The 8,056-nt window shown below is 43.7% G+C and overlaps 1 pseudogene; it reads left to right on the top strand.

Moving 5' to 3' along the window:
• Positions 1 to 5,488: 5,488 nt before the first annotated feature.
• LOC111732991 lies at positions 5,489 to 5,606 on the top strand (annotated as a pseudogene).
• Positions 5,607 to 8,056: the final 2,450 nt, after the last annotated feature.

Here is an 8,056-nt window from a genome sequence, read left to right as displayed (position 1 = left end):
TTGGGCTGATCTTTGGGGAAAATCTGCTGCCAAACCAAAGATTACAGGGTGTGACAGAGCCTGTGCAATCCACCTAGTCTGGGAAGGAGCTCCGGGTGGATGGGGACAGAAGGCTTTCCGGAAGAGGTGGATTAAAAGACATGTCTGTGTGTGATGTGAAAGTTAAACCGGGCAGTGGAATGAACCAACATTTGCACACTCACTTCATTTGTTCACTAGACAGTTGTTGAACGCTTGCTTTGAGCCAAAAACAGTCTCCCCATGTGGAACTCACGGTCTAGAGGGAGAGACTGATCTGAAAGCTTGGAATTTCTGCATGGTATGTGGAGAAGGGGTTGAGAATGGCCAGTGGAGCCCCCTGCCCCAGTATGCGGAGAATCTAGCATAGCTTCTGTGATATAATAAGAACTATACAGTATTTTGTTTCCGTGCCCAGCTCATGGCACAGAGTTCTTAAAATGTTTATAATTTCCTGAGTGATAGGAATGTCTTTTGTTATTCATAAGTAGTCTCTTTTGATCACACTTGATTTATGCTAACAGGATAACTTAGGGTAGAGCCCCTACACAGCCTCAGGATGGTCAAGTGATTAGAAGTTTGGAATTTCTAGGGGGCTAGAGACTAAGCTCTGTAAAAACTCTTGAACAATTAGATTCGGTGAGCTGGTCGGTGAGGTATCCACATGCAGGAGGGTGGTTCACCCCAGTTCCATGGGGACAGAAGCTCTTACTCTTGGGACCCTTCCAGACTTCGCCCTATCTACTTGCTCATCTGTACCCTTCAGAATATCCTTTATAAGAAACTAATAAATGTAAATTGAGTTAATGTTTCATTGAGTTTTGTGAGTTATCCTAACAAATTATTGGACTCAGGAGAGGGGGTTGTGAGAACTCCTGACGTATAGCCAGTTGGTCAGAGATATGAGTGGCCTGGACTTGTAATTGGTGTCTGCAGTTGGGGACAGTCTTGTGGAACTAGCCCTTAATCTGTGAGACTTGTTAAAAACAAGACAACAGACCCACAATAGAGTCACTTATGCTAAGCCCCATATCACCAAACCGAGACTTATCTTAATGATAGTTTCGGCTCTCCCAGAAATGGAACCTTAAACCAGGAATCGCCTGATCAGCACTAGCTATCCCTCACGGGGAAAGCAACCTTGCAATAACCAACCCGCTTTTTTTTTTTTTTTTTTGCCTTTTACAACTTCTTTGTTCCTGTTCCCTTCTGCCTCTAAAATCTCTTGCCTTGCACAGCTCTTTGGAGATCCTTTCAATTTGCTAGATTAGATGCTGTTCAAGTCTGGAATTGTTGAGTAAAGCCAATAAAGTATTTAAAATTCACTCAGTTGAATTTTTTTTTTAACAGCTCTGATGTTATCTCCAGGTTGGTAATCTCAGAATTGAGTTAAATTTGTAGGACATCCAGTTGGCGATGGCTGAGAATCGAATTGCTTGGCATGCCAGAGTTTCTGGAAGGAGCTTACATTCCAGGGGAAAGGTTACATTCTGAAGGGTGAAGTGTTGGAGCAGAGATGGAACAGGGTGCTCAGTTAAAGTGATCAGCACATGCAAAGATCAGGAAACGAAGAGAATATGACCTCCTAGAGGAACTGAAAGTTTTTCAGCAGGACTCTAGGGCCCCGGGAAGGAAAACTGGATGGCTAATCTGGGCCCTAGCCACATGGTATAGAATGCCAAGTGGAAGGGTTAATAATGCATGCAGTAGAAATAGCCCACCTGAGAGGGAGTATCATGTTTGACCCTCCTGTGAGAAGGGGTTGATGTTCCCATTCTGCTGATGTATCTCCAGAAATGGAAAAGCCACCATCTCCTCAGAAAGTCCAGCTGGGCAGAAAAAGTATGCCAAACCAGAGAGACCTGGAGTCAGAGCCCAGCTCTGCCTCAACCTGTGCAGCCATGAGCAGGTCTCCTCCACTCTCTGAGCCTCGGTTTCCCCCATGTGAAATGGGGACACAGATTATCATAGTAACCATTTAGGTTACTATAACAAAATATCATAGACTGGGTGACTTAAATAACCAACATTTATTTCTCACAGTGCTGGAGGCTGCAAGTCCAAAATCGAGGCGCTGGCAGATTCCATGTGTGGTGAGAATCCACTTCCTGGCTCATAGACAGCTATCTTCTAGCTGTGTCCCCACATGGAAGAAGAGGCAGTGGGGCTCTGTGGGGTCTCTTTTAAAGGGCACTCATCCCATTCATGACCTAGTCACCTCCCAAATGTCCCACTTCCAAATACCGTCCCATGGGGGATTAGATTTCAATACAGAGATTCTGGAGGGACACAAACATTTAGTCTGTGGCATAAACCCACTTCCCAGGACTGTCATGAAAAAGAACAAGATTTCTGTTTCAGATGGAGGAGTAGGTAGACTCTGTGCTTGCCTCCTCTCACAACCACATCGAAATTACAACCAAACTATAGAACGACCATCACTGAGAACTGCCTGCAATCTAGCTGAACAGACATCCTATAACTAAAGACATACAGAAGAAGCCACGTGGAGACTCTTAGTAGGGGCAGAGATGCGGAATGGGCAGATCCCACACTCTCATGTGGTGGTTAAAAATTGGGAGGTTATTTCAGCTGGTCTCAGCCCCACACCAGGCTCCCCAGCACAGGCTTACAGTACCAGGAACAAAAGTCCCCACAACTCTGGCTTTGGAAACTAGCAGAGATTGTGGCTGACTGAGACAAAGGGCTGTGGGAGTCCCAGGTATTCCTCTTAAAGGGCCTGCGCATGGACTTACTGGTGGACTTGCTTGCCCTGAGCACCAGCAGCTCCACAGGACAGCAGCTCGAAAGGCAATAGGGACATACGGGGAGGAACTGAGTTGGTTGGCTTAAGGGTGTGGGCTGGAAGGGCAGCTTTCTCTCAGACAAACGTGCTGGCAGAATTTATCATTTCTTTGTTGAGCCCTCCCCCTTGTCCCAGCGTGTAGATGCAGGCGGGTACCATATCTGAATCTCCATCAACCTGGCTAACATAAGTCGCCCTGCCTTGGAGATTCCCTGAGACCCTGCCCCTCTCAACTTGTGAGCTCACTCAATCTGTTTTCAGTGGCTTTTCCATACAAACAGCCTGTCTTGGCTCATGCTGCAGACTGTCCTAAAATCTCTCAAAAGTACACAAAACCCAAACAAACAGCATCTGGCCTCAGCGTGCCCCTATCTCTTGTTGAGCAGCCCAAGCCTGGCACTAGTGGCAGTCGGCCTTGGTTTGCAGCTTGGCTTCTCCAAGCACCAAGCCCAGTGCAGGTGGCAGCCATCTGCAGATTGCTTGGTGGCTCATGCCAAGTGGCCCCAGGCAGGGCACAGGCTGCAGATGAACTCAGCCTGTGGCAGGGTCCCTTCCAGGAGGCCCCAGGGCCTGCATACCATGTGGCAAGCTTTGGATTGATCCGGAGTACCACCTGGGGCCACATCTGAGGATGACACACTCAAAGGGCAGACTGGACAAACACCAGAGCCCTGCTAAAGTGAACCCTGCTCTGTAAGGTCAGCCGCCACACAACAGCTCCTCCACCAGCCAGTCATCAGCCAGTCTTCACAGCCAATTAGCCTGAAGGTCAATTTCTCCCATTGATTTGCAAACTGCAGCCAAGGCTCAACTACAACAGGAGGGCACACACAACCCATACAAGGGACACACCTGGAGCACTCTGCCCAGGTGACCAGAGAGACAGCACCATTGTACCCCACACCTACTATATAAAGCCACTCTACTAAGACCAAGAGATATAGCAGCCCTACCTAATACATAGAAACATATACAAAGAGGCAGCCAAAAAGGGGAGACAAAGAAACATGTCCCACATGAAAGCTCCAGAAAAAGAACAAAACAAAATGGAGAAAACAATCTACCAGATGCAGAATTCAGAACACAGGTTATAAGGATGCTCAGTGAGAACTTCAACAAAGAGATAGAAATATAAAAATGGAGATAGAAAACATGAAAAAGAACCTGTCAGAAATGAAGAATGCAATCACTGAAACGAAGAATATCTCAGGAGGAATTAACAGTAGATTAGATGAAACAGAGGATCAAATTAGTGATTTGGAAGAGAAGGTAGCAAAAAAACACCCAATCAGAACAGCAACGAGACATAGACACACAAATTCAGGAAGTGCAGAGAGTCCTGAACAAGACGAACACAAACAGCCCCACGCCAAGATGCATCATAAGTAAAAATGCCAAAAGACAAAGAGAATCTTAAAAGCAGCAAGAGAAGAGCAGTTAGTTACCTACGAGGAAGCTCCCATAAGACTGTCAGCTGATTTCTCAGGAGAAACTTTGCAAGCCAGAAGGGATTGGTATGAATTGTTCAAAGTGATGAAAAGTAAGGACCTACTACCAAGATTACGCTATCCAGCAAATCTATCATTTAGAATCAAAGGACAGAGAAAGAGCTTCCCAGACAAGAAAAAGCTAAAGGAATTCATCATCGCCAAGCTGGTACTACAGGAAATGTTGGAAGGACTTCTTTAAAATAAAGAAGAAAATAAAAAGATAAAAAATATGAATAATAAAATGTCAATAACTACATATCTATCAACAATTACTTTTAATGTAAATAGATTAAATGCTCCAATCAAAAGAGAGGGTGGCTGAATGAACAAGAAAACAAGACCCTTACATATGCTGCCTCTAAGAGACTCATTTCAGATCAAAAGACACACAACAGACTGAAAGTAAGGGGATGGAAAAAGATGTTTCATTAAACTAAAAATGGAAAAAAAAAAAAAACAAAACCCTGGGGTGGCAATACTTATACCAGACAAAATAAACTTTGAGACAAAGGCTATTGTAACAAGAGATAAAGAAGGACCCAGTAATCCCACTTCTGGGTATTTATCTGAAGAAACCCCAAACACTACTTCAAAGGGACATGTGAATCCTTATGTTTACTGCAGCATTATTTACAATAGCCAAGACATGGAGGAAACCCGGGTGTCCAATGGATGAATGGATAAAGAGGTGGGACATGTATACAGTATTACTCAAATATAAAAAAGAATGAAAACTTGCCATCTGCAACAATATGGATGGACCTAGAGGGTATTGTGCTGAGTGGAGTAAGTCAGACAGAGAAAGACAAATACTATATGATTTCACTTAGATGTGGAATCTAAAGAACAAAATAAACAAACAATCAAAACAGAAATAAACTCATAGATACAGAGAATATTTTACTTGTTGCTGGGGGGTGGGCAAAAAAGGGGAAGGGATTAGAAAGTACAAATTGTTAGTTACAAAATAGTCATGGAGATATAAAGTATAGCATAAGGATTATAGTCAAGAATATTGTAATAACTACGCATGGTGTCAGATGGGTACTAGATTTATTGGGGGGATCACTTTGTAAGTTATATAAATGTCTAATCACTATGTTGTACACCTGAAACTAATATAATATTGTATGCCAACTGCAACTGAAAAAAATTATTAAAAAAAAAAGAATGAGTCTATGGCCATGCCACCCTGAACATGCCCAATCTCGTCTGATATTGGAAGCTAAGCAGGTCAGGCCTGGTTAGTACTTGGATGGGAGACCACCTAGGAAGACCAGGTGCTGTAGGTGTAAAAAAAAAAAAAAAGAACGGGCCTCTTAGCACCAAACAGATGCCCAATAAATGTTGTTTCCCTCCCCCTTCTTTAAAGAACAAAAACTCCTCCAAAAGATCTGCAATATATTCACGAATTGGGTATTTCACACTCTGTTCAATCATTCTACCAGCACCAGTCACTCTGGTCATGTCACCTCTTCTCCACCAAGAAGATACAATCAATAATAATTCATTTAGTCCTTTAAGAAACACTGATGGAGTGCCTTTAACGTGCAGGGCAGTGTTCTTGACAATAGGGATACAGTAGTGAAGAAAATAGACTCATCTTCTCCCTCTGAACAGCTAGCCCCTGGCTCTTTTTATAAAAACAGTTGATCCTTGAATAATGCAGGGGTTAGGGGTGCCAACCCCCTGCACAGTTGAAAATCTATGTATAACTGTTGACTCTTCAAAAACTTAAGTTGTCCCTTGGTATCCTTGGGGGTTAGCTCCAGGATCCCCCATGGATATCAAAATCTGGAGATCCTCAAGTCCCTTATATGAAATGACATAGGTCAATGCATACAGTCAGCCCTCTGTATCTGTGGACCCCCAACCGTGGATCAAACACAGTGCAGGTATTTATTGAAAGAAATTTGTGTATGAGTGGACCCATGCAGTTCAAGCCTGTGTTTTACAAGGGTCAACTGTAATTTAGTGAAACACAGCCCTGCTTATTCACTGATACATCGTCCCTGTGTTTTCATGTTATAGTGGGAGACTTGAGTAGTTGTGGCAGAAACTGTATGGCACACAAGGCCAAAAAATATTTGTATCTGGCCCTTTTCAGAGAATGTTTTCAACCCTAGCTTACATTGTTGGGGAGATAGATAATAGACAGAGAAGCCTGAATTTGGGTCCTCTCTTCTCTCCCTTGGACTTCCTAAATATGAGAGACAATACTATCAACTGCCTGCCCCCCTTTTTTGAGGTGGTTTGAGTTGAGGACACAGAGGTGAATGACAAACAATGTGTTTTCATGGTTTGAACCTAGCTCCAGCCTTTCTAAGCTGATGGACCATTGGCAAGTGAAGAAAGCTCTGAGCCTCTGTTTGCTCATCGGTACAATGGGAACAATAGTAGCTGTATCATGGGAATTAACTGAGATCATGTCTGAAAAAGCATTTAGCACAAAACAAGAGCTCAAGAAATCCTGGTAGGATTTCTGCTTCTGGTTAGAATGTAGAAGGATCCCAAAGACCCTCATTTCCATGGTGACAATTAGAAAACCCAAAGAAAAACCCATGCTTAACAATAGGGCTAGTTAAGCAAGGAAGCCTTGATGAGCTGGATTTCAGAGGCAAAATGAGCCAAAAGCAGCGGCAGCTTCCATCCTAGGGGGCAGGCAGACACTGGCTCTGAATATGGGTGGGCTCCATCTTGCATGGGTGGAGAGACTGTTAGGGGACAGAGTAAATCAGCCAGTTCTTAGATGATAAGAGTAAGTGTTCAGAATGGGCCACCAGAGTGTTGGAGTCTAAACCTGGTGAGGAGAGCATCCGTGTGAAGGGAGGGCTTGGTATGGGACATGAGAGCCTAAGTGAGGTAAGAAGGATAATGCATGAGGGTCTGTCTGCCTGGTGGGAGAGGTCTGTGTCCAAGCCCAGTGAGGGGGTGTCCACACATGGTAGGGGTTGGCGATAGAAAAAAGAGATTGGTTATGTATAGAGGGATTAATGAAATAAATTAATATATTCAAGATAATAGGAACCAGATTTCCCACCATCAGTGAAGGTGTTACAAAGATGAATGAAGAGAAAATAAGAATGAACTCTGTTGTATTTAATTGGAGGTGTTAGTGTAAACTCATGGTTTTAAAAGTACATAGAAAAATAAATGTGTGCCTATGTGTGTGTGTGTGTGTGTGTTTGTGTGTTCCCGTTTGTCTACTGAGAGGTCCTAAGATCAGTGAGACCCCAATAATTATGAGCACATTTGACATCCAGGTCTCGGTTTCTGAATGCCATGCTACACTTAAAAGCAACTGAGATTCTTTGGAAAAATGGCTGATTCCAGAGTTGGGGCAGGGAAAACCTAGAATAGCTAGATGGACCAGAAAGTATTGAAGGAGATCATTGAGAGTATGTGACTGCCAGTCAGCCCATGAGCTAGACCTGGGCCATCAGAGGCTTCTTACCCTTCCTCTGTCCCTAGAATGTGTATGTCTGTCCACCATTCCCACAGCTGACGCCATTTTCCAGGATACAAACTTGAGAGAGTGATATGCTGTTGAGACCGTCTGGACCGTCTATGTGACTAAACCCAATTAATGCCTGTATATAAACTTCGAAGATTCTGGTGGTAGGGAGCAGAGATCTAGTCATCTGTGGTTACTCAAGACAACCCTTGTAAGTAAGTTTTCTTGTGTATTAAACCTGCCACCTACCAATGTGGAGTTGTCTGCCTCTTTCTTTGGTTTCTTTTC

This window comes from Pteropus vampyrus, unplaced genomic scaffold, assembly GCF_000151845.1.
Source record: "Pteropus vampyrus isolate Shadow unplaced genomic scaffold, Pvam_2.0 Scaffold510, whole genome shotgun sequence".
Lineage (NCBI taxonomy): Eukaryota > Metazoa > Chordata > Mammalia > Chiroptera > Pteropodidae > Pteropus > Pteropus vampyrus.
This window is presented reverse-complemented; position numbering and strand designations above follow the sequence as displayed.